This window comes from Benincasa hispida, chromosome 12 (genome assembly GCF_027475165.1).
Source record: "Benincasa hispida cultivar pf3 chromosome 12, pf3_genome.v1.1, whole genome shotgun sequence".
Classification (NCBI taxonomy): domain Eukaryota; kingdom Viridiplantae; phylum Streptophyta; class Magnoliopsida; order Cucurbitales; family Cucurbitaceae; genus Benincasa; species Benincasa hispida.
Genome location: NC_143489.1, coordinates 5,314,801 through 5,336,753, shown reverse-complemented (window position 1 = coordinate 5,336,753; position 21,953 = coordinate 5,314,801). Strand labels below are relative to the sequence as shown.

The following is a 21,953-nucleotide window of genomic DNA, read 5'->3' as shown; positions in this document are numbered from 1 at the left end:
CCCCCTAGCCTTCAAAGCACAAACCAGTGCTTGACATCCTAATTGGAGTGCCATCATGTCATAACTCCATCGACTTGAGGTGGAGCAATTTGTGAGGAAAATTTCTTTATTATCATTAGAGACTTGGATACATTGACCGCTTTGTGAATGATATATAACATATGAGAATGATGCATTGGAATTTGGATCTACCATAAAAAAAACATTATTCAAATTGTCACTCAACTAGATATAAAAAACTTGTGTTGAACTATTTAACATTTGTTTTCACAAATCATACTAGTTTACTAGTTATAAATCCTTGTATATAGTTATAATCATTCGTATAGTTACCTTGCAACATGGTCTGTAATAGTTGAAACTTCTTGACAAATTTAGGATTTTTAATTTGAGTCCAACTAAAGTCAAGCACTCCAAAAGCTTTTGCAGATTCTGTTTGACCTTTTCTATAGTAATAGCTACTTTACCAAGTCCACAATACCCAATCTAAATCTTTTTGTGCAAGATGAGCTGTGAAGCAACTCATGAATCGATTTTCTGCATCGTCAACCTCTCTTTGATCATACCCATATTCACTAACAAATAAAGGAAATGGGTTTGATCCTTCCATTACAAATCCAGCATGGTCTACAAAGTCATTCTTAATATTTGCACAAATATTGTTTAATGGTTATTGTACAAACTTGCTCTCGAAATCTCCACTGAAGAAATACAAATGTACCTCAAAAACCAATTTATTGTCTAAAGTGTTTACCGTCAAAGACTTCTCCTTTAAGCTTGAAACAATCACTAAAACTTTCAGATTTGTGTTATGAATCGTGGTTACTCCTTAAGTTACATAGTTGCTCCAATCATTTGCATTTTCCATCATTCCTCGTATCTCATTTCGTAAACTCATTCCTACCACCTAACAACCATTAAAAGACTTTATTTGATAATTAATGTTATAGAAGTTTTTAAATGCTTGAGCTTAGTTTTAAGAATTTAAGAAAAACTCTTGATGTTACAGACCGTGGATCTGTTGCGAAAGCGTTGAGCAACTAAGCTAAGACCCTGTAGCTATTCTTGAGAGTTAAAATTGTGGTTTCCGAAAAACCCATTTCCATCATCAAGAGAGCAACACCATCTTGGTTGGCTGATGTGATTGTCAGCAATGACCATTAGGCCACTTGCCCCCAATACATCAACAACAGCTTCATATGCTTCAACAATAGTCTTGTTTAATACAAAAGGATTATATTGAGCCAATCTAGCTTTTGCTTGTTTCAAATCAAGAAGATCAAAGCTTTTCAACCGTCCTATATGCATAGCGAGTGAATATATGTGTTGCATATGTGAGTCGTACACAATTGAATCTTAACTTGATTGCCTCGTCTGATAGTTCTTTTAATGGTCTATGGTTGAGGCCTTCTACTAGCATGCTCTGTGTATGGGATGACCAATTCACACACACAAGTTTCACTCGGTGTCCTGTTTGGGAATCAATGATCCATCTTCCTCGCGTTCATAATGGTAATGAATAAACTAAAAGAGATGAAAACACAAAGACTAAGGTTAGAAGGAGAATAACTTGAAAAGTTCTTCCCATTTTCCTTATCTTCTTGTCAATTGATTTCTTTTTTTTTTGAATTTGGTGAGAGCAGCATAGCCCAAACATTGCTTATATACACTCGTTATGTAGGTTGAAATTTGTTCAAAGTTTGTTGTGTTTTGTAAAGCTTGTCCTAGTTTTTCTATATTGAGAAGTTTAATTAGTTCAAAATTGAATATTGATAAATATTGCTAACAAATTAATTCTAACCAAGTTTGAAGACACTTCCAGCAAACAAAATCAATATTTTGAACCTATCTTACTTCTCTCTCTCTCTCTCTTTTTTCCTCCCCTCTCTGTTTTTTAGATAAAATTTTGGAGTCTCTTTCATCTCTCAAATTAAATATTAAGATAGTGACTTAGTAGATGCATATGAAGAGCAAAGCTTTCAATTTCTATATAATATTTCTGATAGATAAAACTAACATGCAGCGAAAGAAATCAGAATCAATAAACACTATAATTACACTTAATTTTAGTTCATAAAGCATGATAAAATAGTTTTGTAGAAAATAGGGTTTCAAGCTAAAATACTTGTGATGAATAGCTAAAATTCTTCTTCTCTCTACGAATTTGATCTCCAAAATACAATTGGACCACCACAAGGATCTTCTCTACTATCCTTAGCTTAGATTGTGTGGTGGAGACACTGAATTAAGGTGAATTTTGGTGAATTCAAGGGAGGTTTTTTGCTGGAGATTTTTTTTCTTCAGATTTTTCAGAATTGTGTATTGGCTTCTCTTCAAATATGAAAAATTAAGCATTTTATATATTCAATATATGCAAGCACTAAGCATTAATGCAATTTGAGTCTTTGACACTTCAAATTGCATTAATGTCTTAGCTTAGGTGTTCAATTTAGTGGATTAATCCAACAAAAGTTGGATTAGTCCACTATCCATTATTTTTAATAAAATCAAAATTTCAAACAAAAATTAAATTAAAATTTGATTTTCATAAAACCAATTTTTATTAAATTCAATTCTGAATTTCAATTTTGAAAATTATTTATTTAAATAATTAATTAAAAAATTAATTAATTAATTTAGCATCAAATATTAAATTAATTAAACACCTAATTAATATATGAATCCTATTCATATAATTCAATATCTAAATAAATATTTAAATCTACTAATTTCTCCAATTTTCGTTTAATTTCAACTAAATTATACGTTTCAATTATATCGAATACAATTGATCAAATCTTAAATTGAATTTGAACATTTCAAATTCAAAACCCTAACTTCGATTTATATAATTCAAATCCGCTAAATTCACTAATTGAATATAATTATATGAGCTAGTAGAGGGATCTTATGGATTTATAGATCATGAGCTCCAACGATTTTAAATTAATTGGTTAAACTCTTTAAATTGAATTAATCGCCATTCCTTAACTACCGAGACACACCACTATAGCTCGATAGTTATACTCTCTTCGCTGTAGATATATTTTTGTCCACTTTAACCACGATTAGTAGGTTGACCATTCACAGGTTGTTCGTATTCACAACTAGACCAAAATTACCACTTTACCCCTGTAAATACATCTTGTTCCTTAAGCTCCCACTGAACCTCTATTGAACAATTGATAATTCAACTAATAAACCACGTTCCTCTTGATCATGTGAGAGTGGGGCCCCATTGTTCAAGACCAAGGATCAGTACTTAAGAGAACAACCTATCTCTTAACCCTAAACTGGGAAAGAGTGAATTTCATCTTGCAGAACTATGTCCCCAGCTATCTATCCGGTCTTATCCCCAAAATGATAGACTTATTGAGTAGTGCTATTGGACTACTCTCAACTGTGCAGATTAAAGGATAATCCCAAATAAACAAAAGTTCATAGTTAGCTCAGGATTAAGATCGAGTTATCTTAGGTCATTGGATTTTGAAATAGTCAGTTGTAACAGTAAACGGTCGTTATAAAGAAAAGTGACTATTTCGAGGTTCGATCTTAGGCAAACTCATTGCATAGGATGCCCCCACTCACATGTCTCCACATGAATAAATTTGGGATCATATAATTTGTATTAGTATACAAAATGGGCCGCATCCAATCGTGTCACTAGAATGAGGTACCGATCTCATCAATATACTTATAGACCATTTTGGCTATATACTAAAACTTGATCCTCTTTTATGTCGCCACATAAAGTTAAAGTATTCATATTATACCCATGGATTTGTTATTGGATTTTTATAACAGAATGCAATATCAATAACAATTTATTGAAAAAAAATACTTAATAATACTTTTATTGATAAATAGAATATGTTAACAATATTTACGAACTACGAGTTTTAGGACATTTCTAACAATCTCCCATTTGGACTAATACTCCACTGAGACAAACATACAAATATAATGTTTTACAATGTTGAAAAAAACAGAGAGAAAATACAATAAACTATGGCGTCCATATATCCTTTGACATTCTCCCACTTGCCCTATATTATGATGCTCGTAGTCCTAGTTCGACTAGGTGGCCCTCGAATACTTTAGCTGAGAAGGCCTTCGTAAATGGATCAGCAAGGTTATCTTCAGAAGCTATCTTCATGGCTATGACATCTCCTCGGTGTACTATCTCTCTAATGAGATGGTATTTTCTTTCGATGTGTTTTTCACGTTTGTGACTTCTTGGTTCATTGGAATTGACAACTGCACCGCTGTTGTTGCACTACAGGGTAATGGGCAGATGCATATTTTGAACCACTTCCAAATTCGACAGGAACTTGCACAGTCACATTGCTTCTTTTAGTTGTTGTGCATGTAGTTACATATTTTGCTTCCATTGTGGAGTCAGCTATACAACCCTGTTTGATGCTTCTCCACACTATATCTTCCCTTAAGAGTGAAAACTGATCCTGAAGTAGATTTCCTAGAATCTACATCAGTCTGAAAATCAGAATCAGTATATCCTGTAAGGATCATATCCTTAGACCCATACACAAGTATATAGTTCCTCATTCTCTAGAGATACTTGAGGATGTTCTTGATAGTAGTCCAATGATTGTGTACAAAGTTAGATTGGAATCTGCCAACGATTCTAATTGTAAAGCATATGTCAAGGTGTGTACACAACATAACATACATCTGGACTCCCAACTACTGATGCATATGGAATTTTTTTCATTTCCTCAACTTCTTGAGGTATCTTAGGACACTTCTCCGTTGACAAATGAATTCTATGTCTAAAAGGTAACATACCCTTTTTGGAATTTTGCATATTATATCTTGATAACCTCTTGTCAATATAAGATGTTTGAGATAGTGTTAAGGTTCTGTTCTTGTGATTTCAAAAAAATTGGATCCCAAGAATGTATTGAGCATCCCTCAAATCTTTCATTTGGAATTGTGATGCTAACCATCTCTTTACATCAGCAAGGAAACTTGTCTCACTCCCAATGAGCAAGATATCGTCAATATAAAGAACCAAGAAAGCTACAGTTTTGTTAACTTTTTTTTGTATACACAAGATTTATCAACATTTTGTTCAAAGCATAAAACTTGATCGTAGTGTCAAATCTTATATTCCAGGATCTAGAAGCTTGTTTTAACCCATAAATGAATCTTTTAAGCATACAAAATTTTTGTTCTTGACCCTGTTCAATGAACCCTTCTAGTTGAGACATGAAAATACTTTCATCAAGATGGCCATTCAAGAAAGCTTTCTTGATATCCATTTGCCATATTTCATAGTCATAATATGAGGCAATGGATAAAAGTATTCTTATTGATTTTATCATGGTAACAAGAGAGAAGGTTTCTTCATAGTCAACCCCCACCCTTTGAGTAAAATATTTTGCCACTAGTCTGACTTTATAGGTTTGCACCTTGCCAGTTTGGTCTCGCTTTCTTTTGTAGATCCATTTACAATCTATAGGTTTAACCCCAAGTGGTTGGTCTACAAGTTTCCAAATAGAATTAAAGTACATTGACTTTATTTCCACGTCCATGGCTTTTATCCACTGTTCCCTATCAACATGATCCATTGCCTGTTTAAAGGTTAATGGATCCTCTAGGCCATCATCAATATGATGTCCTGAGTTTCTGTTAAACCCATGTAGCGTTCAGGCTTATGAACAACTCTCCCACAATGTTGAGGCATTCTCAACTCTTGAGAAGGATGTGATGAGGCAACAACTGTTGTTAATGGACCAGCTTGATTAACAACTTTTGTTATTTTAACATTAAGCTACAACTGTATATTTCTTGATATGATCCACGCAATCCAATCTGTTTATATCAAGGAAAAATTGATATAAATCCCTATGCTTGTCTTGAAAAAGGAAAATATCATAAAAGCCAAAAGAATTTAGAAGCAGCAAAGTTGAAACTACAAATTGCCTCGAACTTACCAGGGCAGGAAGAAATCGAGAAAAAGAGGTGCCCTTGATTAAAAGGCACTTGGCAGTGGACAATACGTGTTTGATTGAAATCCAAAGAATAAAATCTATCTCTTTTGATTAGAAATAAAATCCACCACCAGAAAACTTAGCTCATCGTAATAACATGCATAAGTTTCTTACTACTTTGATGCCTACCAAGGTCGTTTGTTACGCTCTGTTGGAACCTCTTGATTTTTTTTTTTGGGATTAAAATATCATTTTGATCATATATTTTTTTATGGTTATTCAATATTGGTCCTAATACTTTCAAATGTCTAATTTTAGTCGTGTACTTTGAATAAGGCCCAGAAATGATACTTGCCATAAAATTGGAAAAAAAATCAGTTGAGTTCGCAAACAAAAATTATATAAAAAATTTGAAATATGATAGAAAAATTTCAACATCAACACATTTGGGTTAAAAAATCAAGGCTACATTATACAAAATATCCATGAATTTCATATTTTGTGTAAAAACACCATTGAACTTTCAAAAGTTTCAAAAATGCCTTTAAACATTCAAAATGAGTTCTAAAATATCCTCCTTGTTGTTAGTTTTGGATGAAAACCACTGAACTTTTAAAAATTTCAAAAATATTTTTAAACTTGAAAAAAAGTTTTTAAAAAAAATATCCTTACTGTTAGTATATGAATAGAAAATCGTTACTACCATTGTACTTCTCTATTTTCTCTCTATTTTCTCCCATCTTCTCTAATACTGTCTTACTCCCTTTTTTTGTTAACTGTTTGACACATTTGTTTAACTCAAAATAATAAATATGTTAAATTATAAATTTGGTCCCTATGCTTTGGAAAAATTAGAATTTAGTTCCTATAATTTTAAAAATCCAAATTTAATCTTAATGGTTTTATCATACTTGTCTTTATGGTATGATAAATCCTCATAAATAGTCTCTACCATAGGGATTCTTTATGAGAGTTTTGTCGAACCATATAAACTAATTCTAATTATTAACAATAGAGACTAAACTCTATTTTTTGTTCAAACGATAAGAACCAAATTTGGAATTCAGCCTAATAAATAAAACTACACACTTCAATTAAGGCGTACAGATTGTAACAAGAAGAAAGAGAATAATTGAAGCACTAAGGGATTTTAGGACTTAAATGTTTTAATAAAGTTGTACGTTAATAGTTGATTGTGTGGTAATAGATAAATACAATTTTTTATTGGACTATTTAACGTTTTGGTATGTTTCAAGCGAAGATAAATTTTGGAATTTTGTGGAATTTAATGTTTTAACTTAGAGTTTTGGTTTTTACTTTTTTTGTTGAGAAAATTGGTATAAGAATGAAAATCGGGAAAAAAATGAGAGTATCTATATGAAAGAAAAGAGGATACCTATAAAATTTGTTTTAGAATTGGTTCTTTTCGAACTCAAGAAAACTTCAAATAAATTGATCACTATACTAACGATAGGAGAATTTTTGAACATTTTTTTTAAAAAATTTATAGTTATTTTGCATCGATGTATTAACAGTTTCTATTCATATACTAACGGTAAGAGTATTTTTTAAAAAACATTTTTAAGGGTATTTTTTAAATAAAACATTAATGATTTTCATTCAAAACTGACGGTGAAGATATTTCTGAACTCTTATTTAAAGTTAAGTGTATTTTGAAACTTTTAAAACTTTTAAAAGTTTAGGAGTATTCTGTGACAAAGTTAAAAAGGACATTTAAAAATTTATTTGGGTCTACATGAAGAATATTCGAATAGTGAATTACATTGTATAAATTGAAAGAAATGAGCTACAAGTACAACGTATAGATATATAATTACACTTTTGGAGCTTAATTAATTGAGTTGTACATTTGATGGGACGAGTGTAAACCATTGGCTTTGTGGATCTCCTTGGCATTCATAATCATTTGGACATACGCACTTGTTAGTCACAATTTGATGGGAATGAGAAGCCCTTTGCAAACACAAGGCTTGCCCTTGTTCATCAATGGTGGCTAATTGAAGCTTGCATTTGAAGCATATTTCCAAATGCTTCGTTGGCTCGAGCAGTCTTTAGAGAGAGTTTGGAGGAAGCCTTTCTCCAACAACTTTCAAACACATTATAGATCCTACTAACTTAATTGGACCACCATCTTCTTCATGGCTCCAACGATTAAAGGTCTTATAACTACTGGTTCCTAATTGGTATTTTTTGTCCATTCGCACACATTCACCACTAAAAGCATAATACATTATGAATGATGTGGTGAGATTTGAACTTGGGTCTATGTTAAATGAGAAAAACCATTTTGATCTTCAATTAGTAAGGAGAAAAAAAGTAAAGTTTGAAAATGGTTGGTAGAAAAGTAATATTCTCTTTAAAACCTAGATAATTCAATAAAACAATTGCGGAATGAAACTTATCACTTTTTAAAAATTATACCTTGAAATTTGGTTAGCATAAGTTGAAACCTTTGAAGGAATCAGGGGATTTTGACATTTGTAAACTTAGAATCTAAGATGCCAAAGGTTTCTTCAGCATCTTTCACACCTTTTCTATAGTAGCAGCTACCTTGCAATGCTCATAGGTCCCAATCAAAATCATTTTTAGTAAGGTAGGTAAAAAAGCAACTCAAAAATCGATTTTGACCCTCATTTGTGCATCTTTGGTCAATCCTAAATTCACTCACAAATAGTGGCATTGGTTTTGTCCTCTCACAAGAAACCCAACTTGATCTTCAAATCCTTTGGTTGAAGTTAGCATAAAAAGTGTTTAATGGTTTCGACGTTCAAGAATCTCCTGAAGGAACTCTTAAAGAAGAGCATCCATGAGCACGTTGGGATCTTTCCTATTTCATTATAACCGAATTACCACACCTACATTCTAACAAACAGGTATGAAATTTAATATTAATTGTAGGCATGCTTTCACAAATAAATAACAACAGATTGAGTAAACCTTTCACGAACTCAATCCAGTGGAAGCAACCCTTTACGGTCTTTATCGCCCAGCAAATAGTCGGCTACCAGTAACACGATCATCTACACGAACGGTAGCACACGAACAAGCATGACCAGGGATGATACCACCACTTAGAGCCCTTGGTATTCTTGGAGTGAGAATTCAAAGAGTGGACTTTGATGGAATTGGTATAGGAAGGAGGAAAGGGACGATCGTTTAAAACGACAAGCAAGTGGGAGATAGCTATCGTATAACGGGTGCTTATCATTTAGAGAAAGGTATACGATCGTGTAGCTTTTACTAAGTGATCTTCTAGTAATTAGTAAGCGATCATTTAGAAAACTCGGCACGCTAAGCGATCATTTAGAAAAGATGAGCGATCGTTTAAAGAATGCGTGTGATCGTTTAGTACACAGGGTGTGCAATCGTTTAGGCGATAAAGCGCTATCGTATAGGCTCTCAGCTAAGCAATCGTTACGTTTTCATAAATTGAGCGATTTTTTTCAAACTCTTTGCAAAAAAAATGAAAACCAATTTTCATTTTATTCTTTAGTTACAATAACCGAATTTGATTTCCTTGCTAACGCACGATTCAGGAGAAATATTCGACCAATTATCACATAACCAACCAATTAATTAATAAATGAATATAATCATATTATATTCTTAACCTATTGTTTGATATCATTTATCTACTATAGTAATTTCCTCTACTTGATATAAATCAAATTTATATCTAATTTCCTCCAAAGTAATATATCTCATACATTTAGTCAGTTATATCATATATAATTAACCAGTTCAATTATATCATATATACTAATCGAACTCCCTCTTGTCAATTTGAACATTTCAAACTAACCCAAAAATTGATTCTCGACTTTATCCAAGCTACCTAGGGGACTTTATGGACTTGTGGCTCGAAGCTTCAACGGTACGTGAATAGTTGACTAAACTCTTTAGCTACGAGATCTACCATCTGTTAACTGCCAGACATTTCACTAAAGACCAACAACTGAACTCTTCTTACCATAGATATATTTCTGTGTCCATCAGATGTAACCAATCATGAGTACAATGACCCTTCACAGATGCTCGTAAGTACACCTGGGCCAATTTACCGTTTTGCCCCTATAGTTACATCTCACTCTTTAAGTACCACTAATTCCTCTAATGAACAATACAACATAGTCTAACTATGTATGAACACCTCTCGGACCAAGAGAAGGTGTATGGTGCCACATCGTTCAAGCCTTAGAATCAGCCCTTAAGGGAGTTATCTATCTAATAATGGGCAGAAATGCACGTTATTACAACGTGAAGATATAAAACAATGTAGGATTGTGAAGGTAAAAATATATAAAATCGTGTCCAAAAGCATTAAGTTTAGAACATTGCGATCGCATGCATCCATCGCATTAAAGTAGCTAATTTACGTATTTTGTGCAAGAAAATGCGTTGGTGCAATGAAGAATTGCGATACAAGAAATTCAACGTCCGAGCACATTAAAGGATTGCGACCGCAAGGCTGTGCGATCGTATGTGTTCCGAAGATCTGGTCAAGAAGATGGCCACATAGAGACGACACATCATTGTGAAAGCTTAATAAATCACGATGGGACAGAAAATTAATGACGGTCGAATCCAAATTTAGTTGACAAGCCGTTAACGACACACTGTAGCAAGTACACTCAACTTTTCCGTGACAATTAATTGACATCAGACAGAGATTTAATGACATCCCATCAGTGCAATCATTTGAGAGAAAAGCTTCTTCACCTTGATCTCTATAAATACCGAAGGCCACCATTGAAAAAGGAGCTTAGCCATATAGAGAGTTCACCATACAGAAGATAGTTAGCCGTTGTTCATAGTTTTCTTACACTTAGAAGGCGGAGGCAAGAGAAAAGAGAAGACATCAGAAGATCGTTCCTGGTCAGCTCGAGAGAGTGTCGGGAACTGTTGAGAATGGAGAGAGGGTCGACTCTTGTGAAAGCAAGAATATTCTTTCGAGCAGAGTAGAGAAAAACAGTGTAAAAGCCTTGGGAAGCAAGAAATTGCTACCAGACCTCCTATCTTTACTTTCCATTGTCATCCTGTGTCTTGATTACATTTATAAAATGGAACTTGCATCTCTACATCTGTTCACTCTCTTTACATTATGCATGAGTAACCAAACTTCCGAATGGGTTGAGAAGCACTCAACTAACATGACCTAAGATCTTTATTTTATGTGATCATCTTATCTTATGTATATGTCTGTCACCCATTACAGCTACTTGAGAGAGAGTCTAAAGAAAGAACCTAGACTTGAGAGAGCTAGGTTAGAATCTAGGCTTGAGAAATTTAGATTAGAACCATATAAGTAAGAGATAGAGACTTAGAGAAAAGTTCTGTTTGCTAACATACATCGCATGTATCCTAGAAATAGATTATGGTGGTATGCGGTCGTCTTGTGTATGTGTGTGTCATTCCTCATCGCATAGACAAGAATAGAGGCTTAGACGTAAGTCGTATAGACATCATCACATACATCGCATGCGTCCTAAAGCTAGGAGTGATAGCATTTGCATTGAGAAATGACCTGCTGTTGTATGTGTGTAGCATGATTGCATAACGTGAATGCAATCTTAGAAAGTGTTAGCTAAATCCCTTCTCAACCCGTTCCCTCGCATACTCATTGTAACTTTCATTGTTATTAACTGTTTTCTCAACTCCACTACATAGAATGTATACCTCAAACAAACATACCAACCAACTCATTGTTTTATTTGTCACCGCAAAGGAATCTGAAATCACCGTCGCATACTGTCTTCTTAGTCCCTGTGTTTGACCCTAGGCTTATCAGGCAACCTAGTAGGATTTATACTTGGGTCTTGCCAGGAAAATTTGCATGCACAACGTATACATCACCATCACAATTTACACCATTATTTTATCATACTCACAATGCATCACTATCAACTTGTCTCTGCTTCAGGGAATGAGTGAATTCCATCTTGTGTAGTTGAGTTCCCAACTCCCAAATCAGATGAATCCCCAAAGTGGTAAGTTTGAGTCGACGACTTGACTACTCGCACCTATACAAATCAAAGGACCGCCCTCAATGGCAGGAGTTCCCAACTCACTCAGGATTGAGGTTATGTTACCTATGGTCATCCTAGTGAAGTGAAGTCTTTGTCATAAACGGTGTTATATAATGAGACGTTAACACTTCGTGGTCAGATCTTATATAAACTCTTTGTATAGGACGCCCCCACTCGCATGTCCCCTATACGAATGATCAGAATCTGACCATATGTGACAAGTCACAACACACCACTCCATAAAGTGGGCCGCATCCATAGTATTGCCAGGATAAGGTTTCCCTCCTATATCCATATACTACAGACCATTTTGGTTATCAATTAAAACATGATCCACTTGCATGTCACCATATACATGCTTAAGTTACATCCAAATAACTAGGAATTTTAGGTTTATTGGTTTGTGGTAAATCAAATAAAACAAACAATTGAGCAAAATCAAGAAGTGAAGTAAAATATCATATATTATACATCACAAGCATTCATACAAACTGTTTACAAACTACAGGACACGAGACTTCAGGGATTCAACCCCAACATCACCCATGTTTTTTATAAAGGAGTACAAATGAGCTTCAAATATCAACTTGTTGTCCAAGTTAAAGTCCATTCACTTGTTCTTCAAGAAGCTTAAGTTGGTATTGTAGTTTAGTCCAAAAATAATCACTACTAAAACATTTGGGTTAATTTGGTAAATAAGCTTAGCTCATTGGCTCATGTATTGAAACCACATCTCGACGTTTTGGTTTGGTCCTCGTGGTTCGTTTGTCTAACTCATTGTCACCACCTTTTGCATATATATTATCATACAAATGGTCAAGATATCATCTAAAATATTTATCAATTATAGATTAATATACTAATTTAGTTCCTATATTTTGGAACTTGTGGGTTCTATTTTAATCTCTATTGTCCAAATTTAGTTATTGTACTCTCACAAAAAATTTCAAAGTTAGTATTATTGGTGTTGATGCCCTAAATCTCGTAGGATCCTATAGTTTGTAAATTTTTTGAATAAACTCATTGTTTATTTAATAAAATATGATATTTTATTCCATATTTTAGTTGCATTAACCACAAACCAATAAACAAACATCCAAGGTTACCTTGTAGCTTAAACATGTATGTAGAGACATACAGGTGGATAATATTTAAGTGATAACCTAAATGGTCTGTCGTAGATAGACGAAGCTGGGTACCTTATCTTGGTGAGACTACGAGTATAACTTACTTTGTAGGTGTTACAATTATTGTAAAGTGCTACAAATGACCTGATCCTGATCATTCAAGTACAGACATGTGACCACGGATATTCTATACACAGGAATTTGTATAAGACCGAACCATGAAATGTTTAGTTTCATTATACAACGCCATTCATAATAGAGACTTACGTTTCACCAGGATGACCATAGGTAACATGACCTGAATAATGAGTGAGGTCTGAACTCCTACCTATTAAGGTGGTCCTTTCATTTGTATGGGTGAGAGTGGCCAAATCACCGACTCAATAAGCCTACCATTTTGGGGATTCGTTTGATTGGGGAGTTGGGAACACAACTACACAAGTAGGAATTCACTCCTTCCCCGAGGTCGGGGTAAGTAAATTAAGTGCTCCTTTAAGGGCTGATTCTGGTGCTTGAACAATGTGACGCCACAACGTCTCCTGGCCTGAAAAGGGTTTAGTCATACTTAGACTATGATCTATTGTTCATTAGAGGAATCAGTGGTACTTAAGAAGTTAGATGTAACTATAGGGGCAAAACGATAATTTTGGCCCAACTGTATTTACGAACAATTTGTGAAGGGCCATCGTACTGCTGATTGGTTATATCCAATGGACAAAAAACTATATCTATAGTGTGAAGAGTGCAGCTGTTGGCCTTTAGTGGAGTGCCCGATAGTTAATGGATGTTGAATAATTTATTTAAAGAGTTTGATTAATTATTCATGTATCGTTGGAGCTTCAAGGTACTGTCCATGAAGTCCCCTTGGTAGCTCAATAGGATTAAATGAAAATCAGTTTTTGGATTAATTTGAATTGTTCAAATTAATTGAGGGATTTAATTATATATGGTATAATTAAGTTATTTATTTATATATGATATAATTAGTATAATTTATTTGATACATTATGAGAGGAAATGAATATTTGAATAAGATTCAAATATTAATTATATTAATTGGATTCATAATTGCTAAATTTCATATAAATGTGTTTTATATTAAATGCCATATGAAAGAGAAAAGAATCTATAGGTTATATTGTATATGATACAATATTAAAACCATAGCTTATAAGTTATTTGATATAACATGTAGTCTAATATATATATATATTATGATAAGTTAGTTATCACATTTATATATATTAAATATTTATTTTATATAAATTAATTTCATTATTTATATATTAAAATTAATTTATTTGATTAAGGAGGGAGTTGACTCCCTCCCCTCTTTTTTCTCCACCCAAGTAAGTGGGTGGTTGAAGTTTTATGAGCATTTGATAGGAGAAAGCCTCCTTCATCATGGGCAAGAAAGAAAGTGAGAAATATATACATTATTGAACAGAGAAAATGGTTCTCTCTATAAGTTTCTGAAAAAATTCCTTTCCCTCATCTCTTCTCTAAAATCATTCCCTTTCTATTCCAAAATAGTTAGAGGCCACCACTCCTGGGTTCTTTATTTGAGAATACCAAGGTCACCATCGTGGTAGTGTTCGTTTTTTGTTCGAGGGAATCTTGAAGAAGGCCTTCAAAGATAAGGGTTTCTAAAACCTCTAAGTTTATTTATTTATTTATTTATTAAGAATGCTGTAATTTAAATAAATACATAAATTTGTTCTTTCTTTTCTGTAAAAATTACATTCTATGAAAAACAAAAATTGGGACGATCCCGCTTCTGCTCAAGTTTCTTTTCAATGAGATCCTTCAAATGGTATCTAAGCCAGGTTTTGGTTTACTGATCCCAAATTCCATTTTTCTTTTTGAATCAATTTACAGTAATGGTGGGTTTTAATATTCTGCATTCTGTTGATGATTCATGTGATGAATGGTTTTGTGATGAATGTGGTTTTGTTGATGGATGTTTCAAGATAGAATATTTAGTTTTAAGGCTTTATTCTTTTACAAATTTGGTTTGTAAGGGCCCCTGTTTTGGGCATTTTTATGCTAGAGTTTGCATTTAATATTTTGAGTTGCTCGTGCTGTTCACGGTGAGCTTCAAAGAGGAAATTCAAAGCATTGCTTCGATGAGGAAGAAAGCATCTCTAAACGATCGTGTAGCTTTTGCTACAAGATCGTGAAGGAACTCTAAATTTAGAAAACTAGTGAGCAGAAGCAGATTGTTCCAAAAACCATTGTAAAAGAATATAAACATTTATAATAAAAAATAACAATTATGCATTAAGGATAAAATTACAGCATGCTTCTAGAGAACAAACAAGAGATCGAGTAAATATACTATTAAAGAACTCTTTCTTCTAGTATTTCCTCGATCCAATACCAATGCGTCCAATAGCATGAACGCAACGATCAAACCCAACAAATAGCATGAACTGGAAAATACTTGATCACAATCTAGTACAACTCGATCCTCAACCCTCGAACAGAAACTCGACACTACCACGAGGTTATCTTGGTATTCTCGGTGTGAGAGTCTAGGAGGTGTGGGCTTTTTATGGATTTGGGAAGAGGAAAGGAAGAACTAGATGATCGGGTAGACGATTGAGTAGGCGGCAGAAGGAATAAGCCTATGATATAGACTTGAGTACTCGATCGTTTAGTAGCAAGTAACTATCGTATAGAAAAACTCGATCGATCGTTTACTCTCTCAACAAGTTATCCTATGGCATATAGACCATAGTTCTTTTTCTCTTTTATGGAATTTAATATAAATCATATTTATATTAATTCCTCCCATTAAAATAATGTATCAAATACATCAAATCAATTATATCACATATAATTGAATTAATTTAATTATATCATATATAATCAAATTCCCTCTTTTTAATTTGAACACTTCAAACTAACCCAAAAACTGATTCTCAACATGAATTCATTGAGCTACCAAGGGGACCTTATGGACCTGTAGCTTGAAGCTCCAACGGTATGTGAATAACTGACTAAACTCTTTAATCACGATATCCAACCTCCGTTAACTGCCAGACACTCTACTAAAGACCGATAATTGCACTTTTTGCACTATAGATATATTTTTGTGTCCATCGGATATAACCAATCAATAGTATGATAACCCTTCACAAATCGCTCGTAAGTACAGCTGGGCCAAATTTTTGTTTTTCCCCTGTAGTTACATCTAACTCTTTAAGTACTACTGATTCCTCTAATGAACAATACATCATAGTCCCACTATAAGTAAACCCTTCTCAGGCCAAGAGAAGATGTTGTGCCACATTGTTCAAGCCCTAGAATCAGCCCTTAACGGAGTAATTTATTTACTTCCCTTGCTTTAGGAAAAAAGTGAATTCCGTCTTGTGTAGCTGAATTCCCAGCTCCCCAATCAGACAAATCCTCAAAGTGGTAGGTTTTAGTCAGCGATCTGGCCACTTACACCCATGCAAATCAAAGGATCGCCCTCATAGGCAGGAGTTCACGACTCATTCAGGATTAAGGTTATGTTACCTATGATCATCCTAGTGAAATGAAAGTCCCTCTCATGAATGAAATAATATAACGAGACTAAACATTTCGTGGTCCGATCTTATCCAAACTTCTTTGGTTAGAGCATCCCCGCTTGCATGTCTAATACATGAATGATCAGGATCAGACCATTTGTAGCACTTTACAACATTTGTAACAGCTACAAAGCGTGCCACACTCATAGTGTCACCAGGATAAGGTTTCCCTCCTTTATCCATATACTACAGACCATTTAGGTTATCACTTAAAGCACGATCCACTTGTATGTCTCCACATACATGCTTAAGTTACAACAATAACCAGGGATCTTAGTTTATTGGTTTATGGTTAATGCAACTAAAATATCTCATATTTCATATACTGAAGTGAATAAAATATATCATATTATAAATCACCAAGTGTTTGTTCATACATGTGTTTACAAACTATAGGACTCTGTGAAATTTAGGGCATCAACCCCAGCAGGTCGTGCAACGAGTTAGTACAACTATTACAACATAGTTTGCTACACGATCACTACAGATAGTTCCGTGATGGGCGGTTCAAGACTCGGTTCACTTGTTTCGAACCGGTTGACTTTTATTCTTATAATAATTAGCTTTTAAGTTCCTTTTAGGTGTCTTATCCCGGTCTATTAACTGTTAGTTTTTAAATATACATATGATGTATGTTTTTTCTTATATGTCATATTGTATGTCATATAATTTAAAAACCCACCATAGGTTATGCATTTATATTCATGCATCATTTTATATTATAAGTGTTATAATATATGTATATGCATAATTTAAATTGTATAGCATGCTCATGCATCATATAATATAAATGTTATAGTATATGTATGCATGAATTTATAGCATATCCATGCATCATTTATATTATAATTGTTATATACGTTAGTAATGAATGAAGATTGCATGAAGTATGACATTACCTTAGGTTAATTTATAAATGTTATAATCAACTGAAGTATGTCAAGCATGCAATGAATGTTTTAATTGTTTCATTTATTTATAATTGTTATAACAGAATGAAATTAGAATTAAACTCAATAATATAGAGTTTCATGCAAACCTTACGTCATAATCTGTAACATCACCAATTTCAGGAAATTTTAAGTTAATTATCTAAAATTATTGAGTTTAAATTTCCCTTCATTTGAAAAATTGGGATTAAATTGAAATAATTGAAAAAATTTTATTGGTTAAATTGAATTTAATTGATCAGATATTCGAACTAGTTATCTTGAAAATATTAAATTTTGCTTCCCTTTGATTTTGGATTTTAGGGCCAACTTAAAAAAAAATTAAAAGAAATAATTAATTTTATGTGGTTTTGAATTGATTTAAATATTGGAAGAATTTAATTTGTATCAAATTGATGGATCTTATGCCCTTTAATTTTTGTTTTTGAAGCCTAAATTAAGATAATTTGAAAAGTTAATTGATTTATAAATTTAATAGAATCTTGGAGATTTTGGAGATATTGTGATAAAATATTTTATTTATCTTTTCAAAACTTGAAAAAAATAAATAAATAAAAGAATTGAGTTTTTTTTCGAAATTAAATGAGAGTGAAAAGAGGCCAAAAATTAGGAGAAAATAATTAAGTTTTTTAATGACAACTTCCACAAAATTATCGATTGCAGAAGTTTGAATAGTTGGATCGTGCTCAAATTTGGTCAGTCTGTTCGAGACATATAGAATTTTATTTTGAACGGTTGGATGGTTGTTTGAAGCTCTAGTTTGTTCATAATCGCCGCTGAATAAAATCTGTAAAACTAGAAATTCCCCTTCTCTCTCACTCTCGTAAACCCTCCTCACGCAAGACCCTCACTACCAGCCGCCAACTTGAACAATTTATGCCGTCTGACAGCAACACTCAGTTTTTCATGTATGTATGTGTCCCATGAGAACTAGGACAGTTTATATGTTCCACAAGAGGTAGGCATCTAGAGGATATAGATGTCTAACCTGACCCTAGTAGTGGGGTTACTTACTAAGTATTTTATACTCATTCTTTCTCATGTTGTTGTTTCAGGTAAAGGTAGAGATGCACCAGCGACGGACAAGCGAAATTCGTGATCAAGCCACTGAGACTAGTTTTATGTTTCCGCTCATGAGATTTAGATTTCTTTAAATGTTTTTTTTAACTTTCAGTTTTGCTGTTTAAAACTTACTATTAAGAATCGTTTTCAGACTTATTTATTATCATTTATGATTTATGGGTACCCTACTGTTGTTTTTAATGTTTGAATTTAATGAAAGTCTTTTGAACTTACCTTATTTAATTAGCATTTATTTCACCATAATAGAGTGTCGTTTTAAGTTCCATGCATGCATGTATTTAGTAACAACATAACTTAAGTCCTAGGGGTTCGGGTCGTTACATAATCCTTTTTAAAATTGTTTTAAAACATGATTGAGATAGTCCTAAGATCACATTTCTAATGAGATTGAAAATCTTAGTTTAATCTTTTGATCGGTTTAGTAGGATTAAATTGATTCATAATAAAAGATTAAATATGTAACAAATGTATCTATAAGGGACTTTTGTTTAAGGCAGGTTCTGTCTAGGCTGGGGTACTTAAGTTGGCGGAAATGTCGCATCCCACCTGGGAACCTATCGGGAAAGGTGAATTAGATAGATTTGTTACATGTTGCATATTTGATTAAAGTCTATAAAGAGTTTAATGAGACTTCAATCAAAATTATTTAATCATCAAAGACAAGAGTTGTTTTTTAGCAAATTAAATGTTCACTTAGTTAAAATCAATAGGCGGGGTTTTCCTAAGTTAATTACCCTAGGCAAAATACTCATTGGGAGGAAAATGGGATATATGATACTTCATTTTATCCTCTACACGTTTCTCCCTGTAAATTCATACTGTGAGATTTATACTCAACCTCGAGGCACCATGGATGTCCCCCTACAAGTGGTATTTGAGTAGGCCAATAACAAGGTGAATGGAGAGAGTGTTTATAGTAAGTGGGAGTGGGACGTGTGACAACACATCCTCGGTCTCTCCCATTAGGTTAAATAAGTTTCATGCATCGCCTTGTGGCATCGTAGGTGTCCACCTAAAGGGTGGCAGTATTGCATGACACTTTATTCAATTTCCATAAATGGATAGGGTTGCTTTAGTTTCATCTCCCAATCGATTTGTCCCTACGATTGGCTCATTGGAGTGGAACTCTAGAACCTAAAATGAGGGGTTACACTTATAATAATTGTTACGCACGTTAACAGATTATTGACTGAACAATGTGAAGGAAATCAGATCTGAGATTTCCATGAGCAGCGGAATAAGTCTATTCCAAATTACAATCATGAATAAACAATATTTACAGTCGACTTCAAACAAGCGGTTATACAATTCAAATGCAGAAATTACAGCATGAACAATACAAATGCATAAAGAGATCAAACTCTACGCACAAAGGCAGAAGCGTCTCCATGCTCCGTTGCGCAACTTTGATCGAACAACAGAAACCATGAGCGCTCGATCTACACGACCGTAACACCGCACGAACACAACACGAACACTTCGCACTCGGTCACGAACTCCTCAATGATCGTGTCAGTCACAAACTCCTCCACAACAGCGAACGGCCTCCACAGCACCACGAATGGCCTCCAGAAAACCTTGACGGTGTCAAGTTGAGTTTGACACCACCAACAAGGTTACCTTGGTATTCTTAGTGTGAGAATCCAGATGGTGGGCTCTATTCGGACTTGGTATGAGGCAGACGAAGGAGGAAACACCGTCGCGTACACGATGGGACAAGTGGGAGATGGCAGAGATCTATCACATAGGTCGATGCCCAATCCTTTAGTTAAAGCTAAGTGATCGTCTAGCAAAAGCGATTGTTTAGCTCATCGTTTAGCTCGGTCTGTCACGTGCAAACTCTACACAATCATTTACCTTGGGCCAGTGATCATCTAGCAAAACTATACGATCGTTTAGTAAATATTGCACGATCGTTTAGCTCTACTCTGCATGATCGTTTAGCTCACTCAGTCATCGTTTAGTAAATCTGTATTTACTTGACGACCCATGAGTTTCTTTTGCGCGAAGAGAAAACTCAAAACCTTTTCAATGTTTTGTAAAACATCCTTTTTAAAATGGAAAAACCATTTTCCTTTTAAACTCACGATTACCATGATTTAATAACCACCCACTACTTTGGTTATTTAAAAGAAAAAGAATTATTATCCAATAATTAATATTATTACAAACATAAATGATAACCAACTTATCATACTATATTTATAACCTGTAGTTTTAATATTTCATCTCATGAAACATATAACCTATAGTTATTTTTCTATTCCATGGTACTTAATGTAAATCTCATTTACATTAATCCTCCACTAGATGTATCTCATACATCAAACCAATTATATCATATATAATCAAAATGCCTCTTGTCAATTTAAACATTTCAAATCAACACCAAGAACTGATCCTTAACTGAATCCATCGAGCTACCAAGGGGACCTGTAGCTCAAAGCTCCAATGGTACGTGAATAACTGATTAAACTCTTTAGTCACAGGATCCACCATCCGTTAACTACCAGGCACTCCACTAAAGACGAACAAGTGAACTCTCCTTACCAAAGATATATTATGTGTCCATCTTAACCAATGAGCAGTGCGACAACCCTTCACAGATCACTCGTAAGTACAGCTGGGCCAATAACTGTTATGCCCTTGTAGTTACATCTGTCTCCTTAAGTACCACTGATCCCTCTAATGAACATAAAGTCATAGTCCTACTATGACTGAGTCTTCTCTTCCAAAGAGAAGTTGTGGCCACTATGTTCAAGCCCTGGAATCAGCCCTTAAGGGAGCAATCTCTCTACTTATCCCTACTTCGAGAAAGAAGTGAATTCCATCTTGTAGATTGAGTTCTCAGCTCCCAGATCAGATAAGTCCCCAAAAAGGTAGGGATGTTAAGTTGGCAATCTAGCCACTCTCACCCATACTAATCAAAGGACCGCCCTCAAAGGTAGGAGTTCCTAAAACACTCAGGATTGAGGTCCTGTCACCTATGGTCATTTAGGTGAGATGTAAGTCTCTAATATCAACGTGTTATATACAGAGTCTAGTCATTTCGTGCTCTAGGTCTTATACAAACTCTTTATATAGGACACCCCCACTGCACGTCTCCACATGAATAGCCAGGATCTACCATCTGTAGTAGTTTACAACACTTGCAAACCTCTACAAAGCGGGCCGTATCCGTAGTGTCACCAGGATCAGGTATCCCACCTTAATCCTT

The 21,953-nt window shown here is 34.1% G+C and overlaps 2 pseudogenes; both read right to left on the bottom strand.

The window, feature by feature from the left end:
- Window positions 1-4: 4 nt before the first annotated feature.
- On the bottom strand, window positions 5-1,588 carry LOC120067007 (glycosyl hydrolase 5 family protein pseudogene; annotated as a pseudogene).
- A 6,219-nt stretch (window positions 1,589-7,807) lies between these two features.
- Window positions 7,808-21,953, bottom strand: part of LOC150031715 (glycosyl hydrolase 5 family protein-like) — a 55,818-nt pseudogene continuing 41,672 nt past the window's right edge.